At 42.2% G+C, this 24,884-nt stretch overlaps 1 pseudogene; it reads left to right on the plus strand.

Moving 5' to 3' along the window:
* Positions 1-9,701: 9,701 nt before the first annotated feature.
* The window catches only part of LOC123598954, a 55,927-nt pseudogene continuing 40,744 nt past the window's right edge, over positions 9,702-24,884 (plus strand).

The following is a 24,884-nucleotide window of genomic DNA, read 5'->3' on the forward strand; positions in this document are numbered from 1 at the left end:
AACTACCTCTTACTTACTTGCCCCGTTCCCTGGTTTTGACAGGTTGCCTACTCTACAACCTATACATAGACAGATCTCTCTCAAAAGGATAACATCAAAGTGGTACCTTTTTCCAAGGCCAGCCAAACAGTCACTTCCTCAAAGGTGTTGTGTGATCGTTATCCCTCTGTATCTTGTGACCAAGGTACTTGGTCTTCTGCCGTTTATAGTTAGATGTGCAACTCTTCAATCCCTTCCTCAAGTGCACCTGAAGATCTACTTTATTTTACTGTACTCTCCATGCCCAGCCCTAAGGACAGGAAGACTTGACAAATGCTCAATAAAAGAAGAAGAAGAAGAGGGGAAATGATGAAGGATGGGCAGCAAGGCAGGAAGATTTTAATGATAAGAACAATGAAAAAAACGGTAAGGACAATGACAACAGTGGTGACTGCAGCCACCAATTAAGCTCTTACATCTTTAAATGCAAAGAGTTGTCCCCCACTAACCTTGTTTTGTGTTTGTGAACAATAACTGTATCGGGTGATCTTCTCTACCTCTCTCCCATCCTTTTGGTACAGGTGACCTAAAAAGGGACTCCCACTGTCCCCTTATTACTGAGAGTCACCATCCCATTCAAATATAATCTTAGCAAACAGGGAGCTAAGTGGCTCCCGCCACCAGCTTAAATTAATTAGCCCCACCTTTGATGCTGATTAGGATCAAGATGATGATACCCTCTTGGAGCTGGTCCAAAGCACATATTAGTCACTTTAATCTGATGTGGAGAAACACGAAAAGACCCCTACACAGAGAAAAGAACAATGGCTCGGGGGGAACGGTGGGAGAGCAGAAGGGCCCAGGCCATCCGTAGAATAACTGAGACTCATACAAAAAGAAAAACAAAATTCTCATCCAGGTTAGTAAATGTCCAACAAACAAATTAAGGCTGATTTCCACAATATCTAGAAGGTTTTTGTTTTTGTTTTTGTTTTGTTCCCAAACTCCTGGCTAGAATCTATCAGCAATTGTGAAATCAATTTAGTCAATAAAGACCAGAATTTTTTTTATGTTTATTTATTTATTTTGAGAGAGTGAGAAGGCGTAAGTTGGGGAGGGGCAGAGCAAGAGGAGAGAGAAAAAGAATCCCAAGCAGGCTCTACACTGTCAGCACAGAGCCCGATGTGGGGCTTGAACGCACGAACTGTGAGATCATGACCTAAGCCAAAGTCGCTGCTTAATGGACAGAGTCACCCAGGCACCCCAAGACCAGATTTTTTTTTTATAAAAATTGACCAGAGGGATGCCTGGGTGGCTCAGAGAGTTGGGTGTCAGACTTCAGCTCAGGTCGTGATCTCACAGTTTGTGAGTTTGAACCCCACATAAAGCTCTCTGCTGTCAGCACAGAGCCCACTTCAGATCCTCTGTCCCCCTCTCTCTGCCCTTCCCCCAGGCTCTCTCACACTCTCTCTCAAAAATAAACATAAAAAAACTGACTAGAAATTAGGAAGCCCTATGTATTGTTTTTTTTTAACGTTTATTTATTATTGAGAGACAGAGAGAGACAGAGCGTGAGCAGGAGAGGGAGACACAGAATAAGAAGCAGGCTCCAGGCTCCGAGCTGTCAGCACAGAGCCTGACGTGGGGCTCGAACTCACAAACTGCGAGATCATGACCTGAGCTGAAGTCGGACGCCTAACCAACTGAGCCACTCAGGTGCCCCACTACTGTACTGTTTTATAAAAAATATAATTCAGCCTTATTTTTAATATGCATGTGTGTATGTGTGTATACTCAGTCATGATGTAAAAAATGTATTGCTGAGAGTAGAAAATGTTTTCAAAACACTGAAATAGAACATTTATGTTCATATAATCTCCAGGGATTGAAACTTTCCATTTTTTACTAGGTCATACTCATAAAATAAGAGAATATTGGTTCTTGCCACCTGTTGCACACAACAGTTCAGTTCTTCCAAGTTCAAAACACATTTAAGAAAACATCACTGGGTTGGGGCGCCTGGGTGGCTCAGTCGGTTAAGCGTCCGACTTCAGCTCAGGTCACAATCTCACGGTCCGTGAGTTCGAGCCCCGCGTCAGGCTCTGGGCTGATGGCTCAGAGCCTGGATCCTGCTTCAGATTCTGTGTCTCCCTCTCTCTCTGCCCCTCCCCCCCGTTCATGCTCTGTCTCTCTCTGTCTCAAAAATAAATAAACGTTAAAAAAAAAAAAAAAGAAAATATCACTGGGCACACTTCTTACCATGTTCTTTATTCTCAAAAGGAAGGTAAAGGTAACTCTAGATAACCACCTACACTTTTTCTTCCTACTGGATGTTCCTATGTATACTTCTTCCTTGTGTAAGTCCCTGACATCAAGTTACAAGCCCCAAAGCTCCAGCTTTCTTAGTGGTATTTACTTATAAGTATTAACCTATAACATAAGGAAAATGATCAGTCAAGCACATTATGTTTTCACCAAGAGTATAATGTCATTCATTCATCAACAGCTTCAATTCCAAATTTGGTTGAAAATATCACCTCATGCTGTTTTAAAGGGACACATGCACCCCAATGTTTACAGCAGCACTATCAACAATAGCCAAAGTATGGAAAGAGCCCAAATGTCCATCGATGGATGAATGGATAAAGAAGAAGTGGTATCTATATGCAATGGAGTATTACTCAGCAATCAAAAAGAATGAAATCTTACCATTTGCAACTACTTGGATGGAACTGGAGGGTATTATGCTAGGTGAAATTAGTCAGAGAAAGACAAATATCATACAACTTCACTCATATGAGGAATTTAAGATACAAAATAGATGAACACAGGGAAGGGATGCAAAAATTATATAAAAACGGAGGGGGACAAAACAGAAGAGACTCATAAATATGGAGAACAAACTGAGGGTTACGGGAGGGGTTGTGGGAGGGGGGATGGGCTAAATGGGTAAGGGGCACTAAGGAATCTACTCCTGAAATCACTGTTGCACTATATGCTAACTAATTTGGATGTAAATTTTAAAAAAATTAAAAGACAGTTAAAAAAAAAAAGAAACATCACCTCAACTCATCCCCTCTACACCTGAATGCTTTTCCTCAAGTTCTTTTCATTGCACATCTTTCTCAGTACCCACTATCTTCAAACTCCAAGTACCATCCCCCATCTAATATCCAGCTTTGCCTAAGACTACCCCTATGTTCGTTTATCCCCCCTGTACATTTCCTATCAAACTCAAGGTTATTTTTAGAGGTTCAATCAATAATTCTTTCATAATTGCCTAAAAGGGAAAAATAAAAACTAGAGCACTCTTATTTTCTTTTGTTACAATTTTTTAAGTAAGCTCTACAGACAATGTGGGGCTTGAACTCGTGACCCTGAGGATCAAGAGTAGCATGCTCTACTGACGGAGCCAGCCAGGTGCCCCAGAACCATCTTATTTTCAATGTCATCCATGCTGCATGGAGGCTAGCAAAGACCCATCCCGGCTTTCAAAGATGAGCAAGGCACCCCGCTATCAAGTATTCAAGCAGAAAAGGTCTACATGGCACGCCCACTCAAATCAGCCCTTAAAACCTATCAAAAGAGAAGTTCACTCTGAATTCCATCCATCGTCCAAAGAGGTCGTCCACATTCCACCTCTCGCAAGAGCACTGCCTACCACGCTGTTTTCACTGTCGACCGTTTGTGAATAGGCGCAACAGGAGAAAGTCAGTGAAGGAGTCAATTCATCCAAGAAAGTGAGTCCCAGCCATATACACAGGATTCCATGTTCTGTAGTATATTAAGCATGAGTTGAGATATTCTTCCAAAAACAAAAAAAAAAAAAGGTTTTTGCCCTTAAATCCAAAACAACCTTAAAAAAAAGTTAGCATAAACTCAAATGATTCACTAAGTTACAGTATTTCCTAAACTCATCCTTAAGGACCTCTGTGTCTTACCAGAGGTCATCTTCTCTCAGGCTGTCCCCCTGAGTGCTGGGCTTGTCTGCTTCTCTAATATGCAATCATCCATTTAGTCTCTCAACAAGTAAAAAAACGGTTTACTGACTGTGTGGTCTGGACCAGGCATTGTGTTAGGTGCAAAACATATACAAAAGATGAATAAGACACAGTCCTTGCCCTCAAAGAGCTCAGTGAAAGAATTTTGAAAGGTTTAAACTAGGAAGAACAATGAATTGTGTCCAACAAATAAATGGAGGAATGAATAACTTGAAGTCCTTGCCCTCAAAAATATCAATCAAGTCCCAGGATGAGTAGTAAAGATGATAAAATGCTAGGAAAATGTCAAAACACAAAATCCAGGAAGCATTCCTGTAATGAGAGTACTCTGAGCCCCGAAGGATTTCGCTGTCCCCAAAAGTGTGGGGGGGGGGGCGGGGAAGGGCAATGCAAAGGGACAGACTCCAAGGCTTGGCCTTATGATGAACCTATCAGGACACCTATGCTAGAGGGGGACCCCCTAAACTTGCCTCATCATCCAAAAAAACAAATTCAACCTACTGCATGAACCTCCATAAAATTTGGAAAAACTAAAACTCAGTGTCACTTTCCTGGTCACAGAAATAAAGGCCAAGTACCCAGAGCAAACAATGAAGCAACCCGAATGGGCAAAGTGGAATGTTGGTCAGAGGCTGAAACCCAAAAATCAAACAACTGAGTAGTGGCTCTGAAAAACAAAACTCTCATGGATCACAGAAGAGGCTTTAGACATATAAACAAGCTCAGATTTCCCCAAATGCATATAAGAGCACAGGAATATTATTTGATTCTGCAGTTTGAATATTGGGGATGGGAAAGTATCGGTTTTAACTTCAAAAAGGAATCTGCTAGGTCTCGTTAGCTCATTTGGGGAACATAAGGTCAAGCAAAACTACCTCCCATCTGAACCAAAGGCCATGATTTGCCAACCACACCATCCTGATGAAGCTCTTTCAAAAGGAATCTTTTATTTGAATGCCCTTTCCAACAGAAAAATCCCACTTTGGAACTTCTGATTCTTAAACTAGCCCGGCAAGCAAGAGCAGTCTATGGCCAACTGCTGAAAAAGAAGAGGTAAACCTTCCACTTGGTCCTTCTGAGAGTTGAAATTGGCCACAGAAAGAAACACAAAGTTCTCACTCCAAGAGATCAAAGAAGGCATTTTGTACCAGGAAACCGAATTCAAATTCTCATTTCCAGGAATAAAGCCGCAGTGCCCAATACTTGCTTGGGAAAATAAAACAAGAGACTATGTGGACTCCAATTAAAATCTCTGATGGCTTTATTTCCCAGCCTCACCAGTTTAATGCTGTTAACATTTTACCCAGGCTTTGCTTTAACTTAAACACCAGCTTCCCATTCGGAATGGCCATACTTACCCACTGGGTAAAAAGGAAAGCGTTGTTAACACTTCATGACAGCATTTTTTGTCCCATCCTGAGCACTAGATGTAGGCGACAAGGTGAGGCTGACAAGTGCCAGCTTCAGCTAAGCCCAAGTCTCCCATAACCACAGTCAAGAGAAACCATGCTGCAGCCCATGCTATTATTTTAAGTCACAATATTGAAACGCATGTGGCAGCAGAATAGAGAAGAGGGGACATACTGCAATCTCATTCAGGTATGACAACAATCAGCTTGCTTTGAAATTATCACCTGGGGTCTCACCAATCGGCCAACAGATTTGCATGCCTACTTCATGCACACAAGCACCAAGCTAAGTCTGTAGTCAGAATAGTGTGGTGAAATATTCCCCAAGTAATCATTATGTTAATAGTCATGTGTTTAATTTTATCTTTTTACAAAACAAAAATATGTATTATGTATGCAGGCTATAAAGTCTAAAAATAAAATCAGCACCTTTGAACCCACCGCTCAACCCAAAAACCAGAATGTCACCCACGCTCTATTATCTACCTACCTCCTCCACCCTGATCCCCAGGTTCTTGCAAAACACACACACACACACACACACACACACACGCATGCACACACGCAAACACACACCAGGTAATCACTGTCCTGTATTTGGGGTTTTGGTTTAAGTATAAGTGCATCTTTACGTCCTATTACCAAAAAGTGAGTTGTCTTTCCAAATATGGCAGTGAAATAGTGCTTCCTCTTAAAAGATGACATCTTTTAGGGTTTTTTTTTTTTTAAGGTCAATCACTGCTTTAAAGAAAAATACTAATTGATTGATAGACTGAAACTTAGCCATGGTAAACTCATGAAGACAGTGTATGAGTCAGTGAAATTTGGCAAACACTGGCAAAAGTGCCCAAGAACATGGGTTCCAGAGTCTCACAAACTGCTGGTTCAAATCCCCAGTCCAGTACTGACCAGCTCTACAATGAGGGCAACTCGCTCAATCTTGAGAAGCCTCAATTTCTTACCATAAACGCCTGAAATAATGATAAAAACATATGGTTGTTGTGAGCATGTAATGAAAAATGCATGTAAAGAGCTGAGCATGGTACCTCACACATGTCCAGAGCTCACCGTCATATCTGTCATTAAATTCACTCAAAACCTATCAGTGGGTTTTGCTACCATTAATAGTTTCCTTCTCTCCAATTTCTACCAAGTTGTGCATTAGATCTCTTCACATAAAAATAAAACAAGATGCAGGGATCCAAGAGAAGAACATGCACAGAGGACAGTTCCCAGTCCTCGCTCCTCTTTGTCTAAAGTACTTTTCACTCACACACACACACACACACACACACACACACACACACACACACACGTTGATCCCATCTTCACCTCATGACCTTGAATCACAGGATCATTTTTCAAATGCATTTCTGCCCTGTCCCTTCCTCCCCCAGAAGGCTGGACTACTTGATCTAACCTTACCTAGAAGTCTATCATGATCATCACAGTATTAGTTCAGGGAAATCTAGAATAAGATAGAGGCATCGTCTCTATCTACTATTCAATCACTGTTAGCTGTTCCATGGACAGATGCAGAAAATTTAGTAAATCACTACTTTGAAAAAAAAATCATTACAATGCTATCAATGGCATTACGTTCCCCACTTCTGAAATTAATTACATTCCCAAATAAGGCATACTCCTCGATCTCTACTCGGCATCCTTAATATTCTTTTAAATTACTTAGAGATAACAAGAAACTTACTCAGATTCAAATAATCACTCTCTTCCAAGGTACAAAAGTTGTAAAACTACTACCCAAATCAAATTTTATTCAAAACCACTCTCACCATTTCAAGTAAAATTCGCCCAAACCACCAGAAAATGAGCATGAACCCCATCCATACCCATTCCAGCCCTTGATTTTTACCAGCTATCCAGAATTTATTGCAACCTCATTCACCACCTTTGAGTGTTTGCATGAGAGGTGACAGTAGCAATGCTATTACCCACCGCACAGTTCCATCAATTTAAGGCCTGCACTTTTCAGCTTCAAAAGACTTCCGTTTTGTTTTTGGTTTTTGTTCCAGGCCAGAAAACAAAAAAACAACTGAATCACAAAAAAACGGGATTTGGTCTTAGAAGCCAGATGGTCCAAGTCCCGTCCAGGCCTTAAGATAACTTCCTGACCCACGTCCCCAACAGTGAAATAGGTGAGATCCATATTTCACACTTAGGCATACTGTAAAGCTGGATGGCCAGACCAGTGCCTGAGGTCAGCACAAGTCTAATGTCTGCTGGCTGCCCAAGCCCGGGCCCCTGGCCAGCCACCCAGCTCCAGAGACAAGTGCCAAGACATACTATAGTGTTTCCATTTAAGGCCTGCCACTTGGATCAGCCCATCTCTGAAATTTCTTAACACCACCTTTCCAGGAAGAATTTTTTTGGGGGAAAAGGGAGGTGGTGTCTATTTTTTGCCACCGCCTTCCCTTGGGCTGTCAGAGCAGTCTGCATCTCTGGGACAGGATTCTTTAAAACCACTGGGTTATATCTAAGTCACAATTAGAGGGCCTCTTTTCAAAAATACACAAACTATGTATGAGATCAGTCCTTTTTCTCATCACGTAACTCCCATCTCTCTCTCTCTCTCACACACACACACACACACACACACACACACATCTCAAAAAAGAAAGAAAAGAAACCCCAATAAAATGAACAAATCCACTGATTACTACCTCTCTTTAAAAGCCAAATTAAGCACAACTTTTAAACCAAGACTTTTCTTCTGCTGCTAAGTGGAATGTTTTCTTCCCTAAGTAGTTTCCTCTACAGTGTTTCTCCCATGCAAGGAGCGTTCAAAACTCCAGGGAAATGAGGGGAGGAGGGGAGACATGTCTGGCGCAAACTGGACAGACCTAAGCCAGCCTAGAACCCGAAGGAAGTTAGTGAATCCAGCGGCCCCAGAGGCCCCACATCTCTCCCCAGCGCGCCCAAGGTTCTAGCCTCACTGTTTTGGTTACAGTGTTGAAGGAAGGGTTTTAAACTTGGCAAAGTACCGTGCAACATCTGTAACCACATTTGCCTTCTGGGGATCGGGAGATGAATCCCACATTCCTGGCTTTGAAGCTTTTTGAAACTGCAGCTAGGAAGAACGGAGGGCGGGAGGGAGTTGAGCAGAGTTTATTGGCTGTCTCTCCAGCAGAAAATTCCTCTTGGAAGAGACGGATATTTTGAGGGTGGGGGTGATTAGCCCATCCCTTCACTCCGTACCAAGCTCAGCTGGGAAGGTGAGCCCGTGGCCAGGCGGCCAGATCGATTTACAAGTCAGCGGCGCACACCCTGAAGGAGTTCACTACACACACACACACACACACACACACACACACACACACAGGCACACGCGCACACTCCGCAAACCAGAGACCCCCCACTCCATGCCTCTGTCCTCTCCCATATCCCACCAGCAGTTCAGGCCCAAAGCAAGACAGTTTTGTTCCGCGGCCGCTTCCCCCACCGAGAGTGGATGAAGCTTGGGGGAGAAAGGAATGAAAGCGAGGGGGAGGCACCGCAGACGCCCACCCTCCCACCCCCAATCCCAGCCTCTTCTCCAGCCAGGCTCCCTCCTCCCACGGTCCTCCCGGGTCCCGCGGCGCGGCCGGCGACCTGCCCTCACCTCTGGTCCCGCCGCGGCCGGGGCTGAGCCGCGGGAGGCGGAGTGCAAGCCAGCCGGGCGCTGCAGGTCGGCGCGGAGCGGCGCGGCGCGGCGCGGCGCGGGGCGGGGCGGGGCGGTGCAGCCGGCGAGAGAGCCCGGAACTCTGCGGGGCCGAGGGCCGGCGGCCGGCCCCGAGCGGCGGCCGCGGCGGCTGCAGCCGGGCGGTGCGTGCGGCCACGGGCTCCCCAGCCCTCGGGCCGGCGCGGCTGGCCGAGCAGCAGCCTGGCAGCAGCGGCGGCGGCAGCGGCAGCCACCCGGGGGAAAGAGCCGGGGGAGGGAGGGGAGGCGGGGTGAAGAGGAGGAGGAGGAGGAGGAGGAGGAGGAGGAGGAGGAGGAGGAGGAGGAAGGGGAGGAGGGCGGGCGGAATAAACTTCCCGAGGCGCAGCGGCACGGGCTTGGAGGGCGGCCGCGGGCGGGGCGGGCGGCCCGGGGGGGAGGCTCGCCCGAGGGGCGGCGGGGGAGACGGTCACTGAGAGTAGAAAAGTTCCCCCGGCGCGGAGGGGGAGGCTGCGGCGGCGGCGGCGGCTGCAAAGAGCAGGAGCCGGAGCGGGAGGAGCGGGAGGAGGAGGAGAAGGAAGTGGCTGCGGAGCGCTCGGCCAATGAGTGTCTGGAGCTGTGATTAACCAGGCAGCAACACATCATTTCCTCCCGGCGCGGATCCAGGGAGCCGGGAGGGAGAGGGAAGGCGGCGGGGCGGGGCCGTCCCCGCGCCCCCTGCAGGCGCCCGGCCGGGGGCGAGCCCGCCGAGCCCCGCCGAGCCTGGCCTGGCCGCCCCCGGCGCGCCCGGCGCGGTCTGGCGGGCCCGGAGGAGGCTGCGAGCGCTGCCGCCCGCGGGGCTTCTCAGAGGCGGGGCGGCGGCGGGGCAGGCCCGAGCCGGGCTCCCGCGGCCGGGGTGGGAGGAGGAGAGGCCGCGCGGCGCGGGTGAGTGCCCAGGTAGGCGCGGGCGGGGCCGTCTGGACAGCTCCCGGGGGCGCGAGGGGCGGGAGGGCTGGCTGCCTCCCGGGCCCCTCGACTGCGGGCGGCGCCCGGCTGGGGTCTTGCAGGTCAGAGAGAAGCCTCAGTGTTCTCATCCAGGCCATTTCTGACCTGCCTTCAAATCCCCTTCCACTTTGCTCATTTCCTTGCAAGGTCTGGGGTTATGCAAGAGCTTACCATTTTTGCAGTCGGCCTCCTTACCGATAAAACTAAGGGGGAAGAGGGGGAGGAGGGAGCGTGCGGGGGAGGGGGCTTCTGCAGTCATCTAGCCCTGTCCTAGGCGCCAGGGGAGCTTACTGTGGAAAGGAAGGAACATTCCCCGCCGCAGAGAGGCTGACAACCTCGGTCCTTAGATACACAAAAACACTCCAGTGTTCTAATATTATCCAGAGCATCAAAAAGGCATGCGAGGATCAAATTTTGCATGGTGCCTGCTGAGTGTAAGGAAAGCACCAAGCCATTTCCTCTGCCCTCTGGAAGCTTATAATGTACAGTCCTATCACAAAGCAAAATAAAAGCATGAAACCAATAAATGGGGATACCATAAAGTATTTTTATCTCTACAGGTTCATTCATGCAGCAGGCATTTATTGGGTGACTGCAGTACTGCAAAGGTTGCAAAGGAAATGGAAGATCTGGTCCCTGCAGGTCAGTTTACAATCCAATTAGGAACGCAAGGCATATATACGTGAAACATCTAGAAAACCATACCCAGGTATTATATAAGCAAAAAGATGTAGAAAAGGGGGGGGCATTTTTTCATAAAGGGAAAGACAATACCTGTATGCCTGGTGAGAATCAGGAGTGGAAATTCCAGGTCAATCAAGCAAAAGTGCCTATATGCATACCTACTCTGTAGAACATTAGAACAGGGACCTCTGTGTCACTTAACTGAAGCTCTGCCATTTATAAACTGTGTGACCTTGGGCATGTATTTAACCTCTATGAAGGGAATAAAGCCTTTTTCCAGGTTTGTTGTGTGATTCAAATGAAATTACACTTACATAAAAGCTTCTCAAGGTGCTGTGTGAATGTTCCTCAATTGGGTACGTTTCTGGAGCTCTCATTTTACTGGCCTCTTCTTGGTGGCCTTTGTAGTCTCCCATAGGCTGTAAGCTCCATGAGGGCAGGGGCCAGGTTTGGTGGTGTTCACTGTGTATCATCATCATGCCTAGCAGAGTGGCACATGTGGGTGCCCAGCAAAAGTTTGCTGAATAAGTGAATAAATGAACTAATGAATCCTGCTATGCTTTTAACTGTTCATTTTATGTGTTCCTTCAGTAGTGGTCTTGTGTGACTGGCTCAAGGCAAAACCCTCTAACTCGACATTCCTGTGACTAACTTGTATTCCAGGAGACTATCTGGGAGGATTCAAGGTAGTTCTTGTGGCCTTGTAACAATAAATTGATGATTGCACATGTGTGTACATGTGCATGTGTGTGTGTGAAGCAGGAGGATAGATACGCAAGGGTATAGCCCGTCACACAAGCCCTAGCCACACAAGGATACGGCCCAGATACAGTCCTTTGCCTTTGGATACCTTAATCCAGAGTTGCTCAACCTCGGTACTATTGACATCTTTGGCTGGATAATTGCTGTGGGGTGTGTCCTGTGCATTGTAAAATGTTTTGCAGCATCCTTGACCTCTATCTATTAGATGCAAAGAGGATGCCTTCTCTCCACAGCTGTGACATAGTTTTTACTTTTTTGGTTAATGTTTATTTATTTTTGAGAGAGAGAGAGAGAGAGCAGGCGCAGGGGAGGGGCAGAGAGAGAGGGAGACACAGAATCCAAAGCAAGCTCCAGGGTCTGAGCTGTTAGCACAGAGCCCAACATGGGGCTTGAACCCATGAACCATGATATCATGACCTGAGCTGAAGTCGGACACTTAACCAACTGAGCCACCCAGGCGCCACCTCCCCACTGTTTAACATTTAAACATGCCTCCAGACATTGCTAAATGTCCCCTGGAAGCAAAATTGCCCCCGATTGGAAACTAGTGCCTTACCCCAACATCTAATCCATTGATTTAACTCTGGTGGAGAAATCATACAAGTAAAGTAACTTGAAAGAAATACATCTTCTGTTATTCCAAGATTCTTAGATCTCTTCCATCATATGTTTCAAGGAGCACGACTCTTGTTAATTAATTGCCTGCTGCATTGTGAATTGGCATCTCTTCTGTTTTCTGCATATCCTCCTCCTTTACACCCAGATCAACATGTTCATTTCTAAAAGTCAACAGCTTTCAAAAACTATTAGGAAACAGAGTCTTGAGCAACCTAAGAGTCCTGTATAATATTTTCCTATAAAATTTGGAGAATTTGTTCCATAAAATTTTGCAGCAAGTGTCCCTGTTACAATTAAGCTCTTGGACTTACCGCACAGCCTCTCTGCACTCAGATTGTAAGTGATATAGAATATAAATTGTGATATTTAGAAATTTTTTCATTTAAAATATTTAAGTAACTACTTTGAGTGATTTTTCTTTCATCCTGAAGCCATTTCTCTTTGGTACCGAAATAGTTCTCCTTTCATAGTGTTATAGAGAACGTGGTTTATTAAAACCTATAAAGCAAACATCAGCTTAGTTGTACATATCAGCTTCCAGAAGCAAGTTCTTTAGAATGTTTGGATGTTTAGAGCTGGTGTTGTTGTTGAAAATCCTGATGGGCTGATAAGCTGCTGTTTAGTTTCTAAAGATTTCTTGAAATAAAAAATAAAGATTAATGGTTGAAGAAATGAACTAATTCTGATAAGTCTGTTCACTCAGTGTGGGCATGTAGAACCAACAACAACAACAACAACAACAAAAACCCTGTTCCTAGCACACATCAGTACTGTGTTTACAAGGTGAGCAGACATTTTTGTTCAGCAAGACAATATCATCTGTCTCATTAAATAAAGTTATTTGAAACATTGGTTTTATAGCTTTGTTCGTATTTCATTTTGGTTTTACAGTTCTGTAATGGTTATAAGCATATGGAGATTAGTTCACATCCAGTTTAGTGATTATTCACACTTAAGTTGAGCATTGAAGACAAGGTAGGCATCCAAACTGCTTAAAAAGAGGGCAGACTTTGAGGGTTGGATGTGGCTTATGGGAAAGCAATTTCTGTTTTGTTAGACTGGAAGTGGGACTCCTACTCCAGGGATCTCCGAGTTTTCTATAAAATCCATGGAATTTGTGGTTTTGCTTCAGTTAATGATATTTTTAAAAGAAATTAATATCATGTTAATATGATGCATATTCTGGGTCATATGAATATCATGTAGCCATGATCCCACTACCCGTTTTTTGCCATGTACCTATAAGAATATGTAGTTTATTGAACTTTTATGAATATAATTTAAGACATCACTGAAGGTGTGTGGAGATTGTTTTCTTTTTAAAGGTGTCCTTTATAGGACTCAAATTATGAGAAAGAGTGACCCAGCTGCGTCATAACTATCCTTGGAAAATGATGAATTTATTGAATGACAATGATATGGAATTTATTCCTAATCCTAAGGCCCATAAGAAACCATTATTGCTTTCCAAAGATGGAAGTAACTGGATCAGAACAGTAGGGGGATAGAAGGGAAAATCATAACCTGTTGGGGTCACTAGAAATCCTATCAGTCGTGGCACCCTTTCCCCAAAAGGTAAACATTTAACCAGTCAGGACAGACACTTGTTTATCTTCCAGTTAAACTTTCCCAGGTGTATGAATGACTCATTAATTGTTCATTTCATACAAGACCTTTTTGGCCACCCACCATATTCAGGGAACTGTGTTTGCTGCTCAGGGAGTCCTCAAGCTGCCTACAGCTGCTTCCCACTGGGAAAGTTAATCCAGACACTCTGAGCACAGCGGGTTACATGCAAACTAGCATACAACTATGGGCTGACCATGTGATAAAAGAGGCATTACAAAACCATTGCAGAAAGGAAAGATTATTCATTCAGCAGTGTTGAGGCACCAGGAAAGTAAACTGTTAGTGCTCCCTCTCACACCATTCCTGAAAATATTTCCAGAGGGAATAAGAATTAACTATTTTTTTTAACTGTAAGTTAACTCAAAGCAAATATAGGTAGATGCACATCTTCGGATGGGAAAAGGACTTTGTACATAAAAGCTATAAATAAGATTGGCTGACTTGACTTTGTCTCCCATCCAAGTACTAAGTACTAACCAGACCCGACCCTGCTTAGCTTCTGAGATCAGGTGAGATCAGGCACGTTCAGGGTGGTATAGCCGTAGACTGGTTGACTTGACTTTGTAAAAATTTTTCCCTAAATTTTTTCTTAGGAAACAAATAAAAGGAGGGGAAAAGCCAAGTAATGAAGCTACCTACAACCTATACTCAAAGGGTTAAAATCTTTAATATATTAAAAAAGAAAAACTTAGGAATCAACAAAATGCACCCTTTAATAGAAAGCTGGTCAGATGTTATGAATAGACAAAAACAAAATTATTATGTGTGAATATTAGGGAAAAAGTTTAAAGATTCAAGGAAAGATAATATAAACAAAACTGAGATAAAATATTCCAGATAATTTTTCAGCAAATGAACATATTCCCTATTGGTAAGACTGACTTTATAAAGGATGCTCAGTTGTTGCGGAGAGAGTAAACTGGAAAACAATTTCTTGAAGATAATTAGTAGGTGATATGTATCAAACCCCTTAAACATATTTCTACCCTCTGACACTTTAATCCCATGTCAGGAACTTATGCTATGAAAATAATCATCAATCACGCAAAGATTTGTATAAAATGATAATCTTCTACTAATTTTGGAAATGCCAACAATAAAGCACAAACTGAAAAAAATGGATGATAAAGGTTATATTTTGGTTCCATAATCCTTATCAACACATGAATCTGTCATGTTCACATATCCTTAAAGGTGAAAAACTAGAGGAAAATATTCCATGATGTACAGTAACTATCTTTGCATCATGGATATGTTTGACTTTTATGTTCTTTACACAGGTCTATGGGTTCCACCCTCTCTATAACATATTACTTTTATAAGCAGAAATTTAAAAAAACACACATTATAAAAGGAGAAATGCAGGGTGCCTGACTGCTCAGTCAATAGAGCATGAGACTCTTGATAGTTCAAGCCCCACTTAGGCCTAGAGCTTACTGAAAAATTAATTTATCAATTAAAATAAAAGTGGAAGTGCACATATTTTAAAAGAGTCTGGCAATCATGGAACAAAACCTAACTGGTGAAAGTTACATATGAATTTATACTTGCGAAGTGGGAGGTAGGGTGTAGAGAATGGAATTCAAATTTGGCATTTTCTGTGCTCTGCAGGAAGGTGCATTTCTTTCAGAAAATCATTTCCCGGAGTGCTCAGCCTTATCTCATCCTTTGCCTGCATCTCAGTCTGTGACCCATTTCCTTGTAACCTTGAGGGCTAGATGCTCATCAGGACTGTCCGTGGTCTTGCTCACATTCTGAAGCTGCTTGAGTTTCTAATTTACTTAACTACGGTTAATTTAGCTACGTGGCGGAGATGTGGATTTTAAAAGCTAGTCCTGTGGATGAATGCCCTCAGGACTATCAAATTAATTTCTTCCTCAAATTAAACAAATATATTTCAAATATAATTGTGTGGTTCTTGGTAGAATCCAACATCACAGAGGCTTTTCATTTTTAGGGAACATTCTTTTGCCTGATTGGTCCCTCTGAGCATTGGCATCATGAAGACATTTTCATGGATAAGAAATCAAATTAATTTTCCAAGTCCTAGTGTAGCCCCACTCTACCAATATCTAAAATCTAAAGGCTTCCTTTTTATTAACCTACTTTTGTTTAATGAAACTCCAGAGATCAGCTGCTAAGGTTAATTACATATAGCAGAGAACTAGCTATGTGACCTCAGGCAGATAACTTCAGACTGTAGAGCCTCACTTCTCCTTAGGTGCAAAGTAAGGGATGGGTTGCATTTTGGAGGTCTCTCTGTTTTGAAATTACACAACTTGAGTTGGAAGTCCTAAAGAAGCTTATTATCTGAAGTTGTGGATGCTGCATTTGACATTTCTGGGGGCGAAGAGCTTAAGACTTCCAGGAACTGACAGAAGCCAGGGTGATAGGAATCAAAGGACCACGTGGACAAACGGCCTTAGAGAGGACTGAGGCGGCCTGGCCCAGTCATGCAGGTCTCAGAAGAAATGTGCAAGGGAAGGGACTGAAAGGGGCTAAGCAAGGGACTGAGTGACAAGCTTGCTTAATTAACATCACTTATCATTACAACCAAGATATGTATGTTCTTCCATTAGCAAGATTTCCCCAGATGATTATTTTGTTTAAAAAAGAAATACAAAATATGCATGTGCTCAAAAGGATATATTGTATAGTGAAAAATAAGTTCCAGAACTACCAGCTTCTCAGCTAGCCACTTCCCTCCCCTAATGCCAGCTTCTCTATATCCTTATAGAAACGCGGTAGGCATATGAAACTATACCCATGTTCCCATTTGCTTTAACAGGGATAGTAGCATGCCATACACTCGTCTATCCTTTGCTCCCGTATTTATCAATATAACAGCATATCTTGATAAATACTTTGCTATTATAACAAAGCTATTATACCAAATTTCTGTTATTGTGCCACCACGCAGGGAAGCAGAGACTCGTAGAATCTAAAATTGGAAGGAACCAAGATCTCATCTAGTCCCAGTTCTGTCTCTTACATATAAAAAAGTTTGTCCCTGCGGGGGACCTGGCTGGTTCAGTTGATAGAGCATTCACCTCTTCGTTCTTGATCTTGGGATCGTGAGTTCAAGCCCCACGTTGGGCACAGAACTTATATTTTAAAAAGGGGGTGGGCTCCTGGGTGGCTCAGTCTGTTAAGCATCAGACTCTTAGTTTCAGCTCAGGTCATGATCTCATGGTTTGTCAGTTCAAGCCCCCCCGTCGGCTCTCATGTTGACCGTGCAGGACCTGCTTGGGATTCTGTCTCTCCATCTCTCTCCGATCCTCCCCCAATCGTGCTCTCTCTCAAAATAAATTTAAAAAAGAAACAGTTTGTTCCTGAAAAATCCTGTGATTCCTCAAGTTCTCATGGCTCCTTAAAGGAAGGCTGGAACTGGAACTTGGTTGTCCTAATCATCCTTTGGTTTGATTATACTTTTTGTTTGTAAAGTTATACATGTTGTAATTAAAAATATTTTTCAAATGCTATGCATTGTATGATCTGATTTTCATTCTTTAAGGAAGTATGTATGGTGCACAGAAAGGAGACTATAAGGCTATGCACCAAGATGCTGGCAGTAGCCATCTTGGGATGGTAGCAATACAAGGGATCTTTCACTTTTTTATTTTTTACAGCAACTTCATTGAGATACAATTCACATACCATTCAGTTCACTCAAAGTGTAGAATTCAATGGTTTTTAGTATATTCACAGAGCTATGCAAATATCACTACAATCAATTTTAAAACATTTTTATCACCCCCAAAAGAAACCCTATGTACATCACCATATTTACACTTTTTATTCTTGTGTCATATTTCCAAAACATTTTGCAGTGATTGTTATTTTTGTAATAAAAATAAATAAATCTATTAGAAAAAAAATTAAAATAGGGGCGCCTGGGTGGCTCAGTCGGTTGACCGACTTCAGTTCAGGTCATGATCTCACAGTCCGTGAGTTCAAGCCCCGTGTCAGGCTCTGTGCTGACAGCTCGGAGCCTGGAGCCTGTTTCAGATTCTGTGTCTCCCTGTCTCTCTGCCCCTCCCCTGCTCATGCTCTGTGTCTCTCTGTCTCAAAAATAAATAAAGAAATAATTTAAAAAAATTTTTTTTAATTTAAAAGAACAAAAAAAAAAAAAAGAAAAAAATTAAAATAATGCCATATTCGCTATAAAAACCCAGAGAGAAAATACAGAAAAGTATTTCAAAGAAAGTAAAATTACTTAATTTTACTATTTCCAATATAAACAGATATAACATTTTGGATAATTTTCTTTTTATCTTTTCTGTGGATATACATTATATTATACATAAATACGCATTGTTTTCCTTGCTTTTCTTCATTATATTATGAACATTTTCCTAGGTTATTAGATATTCTCTGAGAGTATGACTTTTGGACTGATTTAAACCCCCGAAGATATCACGTTTGACAGCATTGCATTGTTTTCTTAGGATAGTTTCCTAAAAGTAAGAATCTAGGTCATGTTTCCAATTGCTAGGTGGTTTGAACTGTTTCCAGGGGTTTGTCCCACTCACCACACCCCTCACTGTCTCTGTTACAACCCTCCCTATTAGCCTTGCCAATTTGGAAATTTAAAAAAATTCTGTTTTCATTTGCACTTATTTGATTGCTAATGAGCTAGCACCTTGCTCATAAATACATCAACTGTTTGCATTTTTCCAATTTTCTTTTCAGTTAATGCCCTTTACCTATTGTTCCATTGGAATGTTGGCGTCATTTTTATTGATAAGAATACAGAGAGCTTTCTCTTTTTCTTTCCTGCTGAGCACTGAGCACGTAAGACATTCCAATCTATTAATAACTTCTAAAGATTAACTTGGTTTCCAGTCATTATTTCCCACATCTTTGCAGTGGGACTGGCTACCTTTCTTTAGGGGGACTCTGCATTTCTAGCGTACTAAAGAGATTGCTAGGGATGAGGTAGGGACCAGTCTGTGAAGTTCCTTACATTTTGATAAAATGGTTGTTTGCCAATTTCATTCTAAAGCTCCCCAGAATATATTCACTACCAATAATATAAAAACGGCATTAATAAGCTTTGATTTTCCCAAGTAGCCATATAGGTTGTGTTCAACCAAATTCATCAGTCCCTATAAGGGATAATGACATCAATGCTGGATCAAACAGCACCAGGGTGTAGAAGATACACCTACATCTCACTTCACTTTTCTCTCCAACAAGCATGAGTGGTGACACCAATGAACAGTCTGAAGTTTAAGTCTAACTCAGGTCCTCTTGATGCTCCAAACAGAGCGCTAAAGGTTATCAGACTCTCCAGTTTCTAACAGAGATCCTATCTGGAAGAAAGGAAGTAAACGTCTCACTCTTTAAACAGCTAAACAGGGGCACCAGGGTGGCTCGGTCAGTTAAGCGCCCCACTCTTGATTTCGGCTAATTTCAACTCAGGCTAGAATCTCATAGTTATGAGGTCGAGCCCCGCACGGGGCTCTGCACTGACAATGCAGAGGCTGCCTGGGATCTTCTCTCTCCCTCTTTCTCTCTGCGCCTACCCCACGCTTGCTTGCTCTCGCTGTCTCTCAAGACTAAATAAATAAAGTTAAAACTAAATAAATAAAAATAATAAATAGCTAAAGATGTTCTACTGATTACATCTAAGAAACTGGAGTTGCAAAATATGAAAACATCTGAATCTCTCGATAATGGAATGGACCTTGGAAAACAAAAGAAATACACAAACACCAAGGAAAAAGTGTTGATGAGAGTGATTATTCATGGATAGAAAATGGCCATATAATGTATTTGATTACAAAAAAAAAAAGAGAGAGAGGAAAAAGGCAATTTATTGATCTGGGTGAACATACCACAACCTCGTGTAGAGCTGAGATGAGCTTTTCATTTACCCAGGCTTACTCTGCTGCTGCTAAAGGTCGGGGTTTCCTGTTGACAAATTAAGTGTAGATTTGGTGACAAATTTGTTCTGTTCATCAGAATTTCTTCCACTGTGAATTGTCTACTTCTTGGTTTTCACTGATATATCAGGCATCGATAAAATGTGATAACCAGAACATAGCCTTAATTTGATATTACTTGATTTTGAAAATGAAAATAGCTTTATATTTTGTTTTTATTTTTTTAATGTTTATTTATTTTTTAGAGAGAGTGAGAGAGAGAGACAGAGCACGAGCAGGGGAGGGGCAGAGAGAGAGGGAGACACAGAATCTGAAGCAGGCTCCAGGCTCTGAGCTGTCAGCACAGACCCCGATGCAGGGCTCGAACTCACTAACCACGAGATGATGCCCTGAGCTGAAGTCAGATGCTCAACCAACTGAGCCACCCAGAAGCCCCTGAAAATGGCTTTATATTTTGACAGCCATCACTATTCAGCCTTTGAAATACAATGATGGGGTTTTCTATTTTGAAGAAAATTTAGAAATGATTTAATACAGCTTCCAGGTTTCTTTTTCTTTTTTTAAGATTTCATGATATGGGTGTTTCTTTTTAATGAAAATTTTCGAACAGAAAATAATCAGAATAAACAGAATAATCAGAAAGAGAAAAAATAGGGTAATAAACCCCATATACCTAGCACCTGGGTGAGCAATGATCAAGATTAGCCTGCACACATTGCCCCCCACCTTAGCTTTTGCAAATTATTTGAAAGTAAACTTCAGCCACCATGGCATTCCATTCCTATGCATTTCAGCAAGCATGTCTAAAACATATGGACATTTTCTTACCCAGCCATAATGCCATTATCAAACCTAACAAAATTAATGATTACTTGGTACATTCAATTCCCAGTTGAGATTCTAATTGCATCGACTTTCTCAGAGAAGTCTTTTATCAGATCAGAATGCAGACAATGACTTTTTATCATTTGGCTGTTTGGCGTTTTATAAAGTCTCCTTTAATTTTGAGATCAATTCATCCTTCCATCCTCCCCCCAACCCCACTCCGTTTTGTTGGTAGTGGTGGTGGTGACGCCATCAATTTGTTGACAAGATCAGCTCAATGGGCTTCTCCATTTTACTTTCTGTTGAAGAGATGCAGGCTTAAATAATGAATCCCCCCAGAAGAGGTAGTGAATCAATACAGAGTGGAATCTCCTAATCCCAGTCTATCACACCTTCCCCATATCCCATGTTGCTATCCCACGGTTTTACACCATCTCTGTCTTTAGCGTTCTGGTGGTTCAGGAAACATTAGAAACGTTTTTAAACTCTACTACTGCCACGTTTGCTGACATTTAAAATCCCCAGTATTTTCCAAAAGTTAGTCAGGACTTAGAATTTGCAGCTTGCTTTTCCCTAAGGCCTGGCCCATTAAAGTTACTCTATAACTGTTACTTTCTGAAAAAATGCCAAAACTAATTCAGAGACTCAGGTTGTCCAAAAAACAAAACAAAACAAAAAATCTCATAGCAGACCAATGAAAAGTGCTACTGCTTTCACTGGGAATGGGAAGCAAAACTACTCCAACAAAACTGCACAGACACACAGACCAAAAAGTAGACTCAAGCACTAAAGACGTAGAAAACCTCAAAGACAAATTGACTTACTATAGCCTATTTTCGTCAAGCAGGGTATATATTTTTCTGTTGATGATATGATTAGGACGTGAAACAAAGTGTGGTCATCGACACTTTATATGTTCCCAAGAAGCATGGAGGTAGAGGGGACATGGTGGAATTGAGAGCAGAAAAAAACTCCTCATTCATTTCTTACAGCCTCCAGAGAAGATGGAAAGAAAAAACAAAAACTTAAATCCATTTCAGCAGCTCTGGCTTTGTCCTTTTTAACAAGTCAACCAACAAATCATTTCTTTAAAGCCAGTTTTAGCTATTACAGACTTTTATTTGCATATGCTCCATGCATTCTTCCTGTGTTCTAGAATTCTGATTAGGAATTGTTGCTTTCAACCACCACAACTTCCTCACATAAAAATGAAAAATTCTTGGCTACATTTTCCCCTCCGTCCTTATTAGGCTGTTAAAACAGGGGTCACCTACCACTTTGTGGGGTTTGTTTATTTCAATCCTTAAATATATCTGAAGAGATTTTAAAATATTACTTGTTACAGTGGAATAGATTCTGCATGGTTGCTGCTGAGTCTTTTTTTTTTTTTTTTTTTTTAGAAAGAAGGAGGAAAAAACCACATTGTTTTGAAAAAACATGTTTTTAAAATAATTTTATAGATTGCAGATTTTGTAAATGATCATGTTAATTGTTGGAAGGGGGTTCCCAACCTTGTTAATGTCCCCTTAGCATTAGGCTTTTGTTCCCCAGCGTTGAATATGTCATTTTCTCCCACAGACTGCATTTCTAGGGGTATAATTGCTGTCTCCATGTAAAAGACAACTCATGTGCATAAATTTCCACTCACTGAAACAAGACTCTGCCTCCCCTAATTTTAATGCAGATGTGATCCAGGGGGTAGAGTTACACTTACTTCCCCAAGCAAAATGAAACAGATTACACATTAAATATTGTCTTTGGAACCAGGTGCACAGAAACAACCAATTACCTAGACAGCTCATCAAGTCCTGATATGTTTACCACATTGTTTTTTGTTTTCTCTTTAAACATTTGGTGAATTATTCTGAGGCTTTCATTTCTCTATAATGAACAGAATATGCTTATTAATAAAGGTCCCTTTTGTGTGATTCATTACAGTTGACTCACAAAAGCCTTTAAAACCATGTCTGAAAGTTTCTGAACTGAACTTGAGTTCCCGTGAAGACAAAGCCTTATTGCTACAAAGAGGCTACTGCTTCTGGTTCATCTTCTTTCCTAAATAATGGATATCCAAAAATCACTTAAAGGAGAAGGGACGTGAATTTGTGAAAAAGAGACGGAGGGAGGGTGCTTCTGTTCCCCCATTTGATATTTGGAATTGTTCATACTTAAATAACAGTATCCATATTATCAGGTTTTGGTCACTGCTCATTATAGCCTCTTGAATTTTGTGCATATCATTACTTCTTTGGGATTTTTAATTAATTGAAAATGCTGATGAATTCAAGAGCTCTTTCAAGACTCGTTCCTGTTATTCCAAGAGACTTTTACCACTTCCTGAGGAGGGACTGTTTTAGATTTCCACAAAGTCATTAACCTCCCAAAGAATGTGAAGAATAAATAGAATGGGGTGGTGCAAAGATGTAATGGGTACAAACTCTTAGGAAGGTCGAAGGCAGGGGGTCTGTGCGGGTGTGCCTGATGGTGAACAGGGGAGGGAGGGTTGGGCATAGGGAGGAGGATGATGTTTTTGGAAACCTTACGGAAAGGCTTAGTGGTGAATGGCCTGGAGATCAACCATCTGCTGATGGAGTGGTTATGCACCACTGACTTACTGAGGGTATCCCAGTCTTTAAACTATGTATCCCCTGAGCTTCTGATGGAAGTTAGGGGGAGCTCTAAGCAAAGTAGGTGAAAATGTACAACAGAAAAAATTCTACCTGTGCATATGCAACCAGGTTGCAGAAACTGGGCATAAATTTTATGTGCTTCTTTTCAATAAAACAATTTGAGACATTTTAGAGAAGGTGAAACTTACAGGTGTGGGAATAGAAAAAAAAATACTTGAAATATGGACAATGCTGAAAGTTACCCTCATTCGTTAGGGTCAAATTGGAAGTTGGTATAAGGTCTGTGGAGGGTAATTTGACATTATATTGCAAAATTACAAATGCACCTATCCTATGATCTTCAATTCCATTCTAGATTCCTAATTTCCTGCACATATCCTCACCCACCTGTGAAATGATGTATGTACAAAGTTTTCATTGCAGCGTTACATGCAAAAGTAAAAGGTTGAAAACAACCTAAATGTATTTTTTTTAATTTTTTTTTAATGTTTATTTATTTTTGAGACAGAGAGAGACAGAGAGTGAGCAAGGGAGGGGCAGAGAGAGAGGGAGACACAGAATCCGAAACAGGCTGCAGGCTCTGAGCTGTCAGCACAGAACCTGATGTGGGGCTCGACCCATGAACCGCGAGATCGTGACCTGAGCTGAAGTCAGACGCTCAACCAACTGAGCCACCCAGGCACCCCAACAACCTAAATGTTTATGGATAGGACACGGTCCCTAAATTATGATACATTCTTACAGTGGAACACCATGAAGCTTTTATAACAAAATAACAAAGTTCTGAATGTATTGATATGATTGAGCTCCTCAATATAGTGGTTAAGTGGGAGGGGGGTGGGGAAGCAAAGTTCAGGAAATTGAATTACATGCTATCATTTGAGTTAAAAAGGAGAAATAGCCATGTATATTGGCTAGTACAACTGGACAAAAATTCTTGACGACAGTGGTGGGTGAGTGGGAATGGAAACAACAGAAAGGCAGGGAAAAGGTGTTTCACTACTTTGAACAGGAAAAAGTTCAAAGTTTAGAAGAAAAAAATTGCTAGGTCTGGAGTGAGGCAGGCCTGGTTCAGTGGACCGGTTTTAGCCCTTTCTGACTCCATAAACTTCATTTCCTTGTCTGCAAAGTAGAGAAGATAATATTACCTGTCTCATGAGGGAGCTGAAGATACTAAACGACGGTGCACATACAGTGTGGGGTGGTGTGGTCCCTCGATATGGTCAGTAAGTGCAATGGGTTTCCATTACTCTTCTTAATACCATCTCTACCTTTCTTACAAATCACTGGGTATTTGGGGGAAAGGGTGGAAAAATCACAGTGGCAGTTAAGGCAATGATTACATTTTCATCTCCAAAGGGGTCTGCTGAAGGAATCAGTATCATCAAAACTATTTTGGGACACCTGGGAGGCTCAGCATGAGTCTTTGGCTCAGATCATGATCTCTCAGTTTGTGGGTTCGAGCCCCACATTGGGCTCTGTGCTGACAGCTCAGAGCCTGGAGCCTGCTTCGGATTCTGTGTCTCCCTGTCTCTCTGCCCCTCCCCTGCTCCTGCTCTGTCTCTCTCTCTCTCTCAAAAATAAATAAACATTAACAAAATCGTTTTTAAACATTTATAGACCACTTCTCTGTACCTGGCATTCTTCTCTTCGCAATTAACAAATAAGGACCCTCTCCTGGGTGTCCTATCATGTGCATCTCTTTCCAAGTTCTGAAGGAAACTGGAAAGACACTTATTTGTCTGACTTGGGGCAAGTGCCTTGCTCGAGGCCAGTCAGTGATGGCCACACTGGAAATGTCAGCACTCACAGACACAACA

Source organism: Leopardus geoffroyi, chromosome C1 (assembly GCF_018350155.1).
Source record: "Leopardus geoffroyi isolate Oge1 chromosome C1, O.geoffroyi_Oge1_pat1.0, whole genome shotgun sequence".
NCBI classification, from domain to species: Eukaryota; Metazoa; Chordata; class Mammalia; order Carnivora; family Felidae; genus Leopardus; species Leopardus geoffroyi.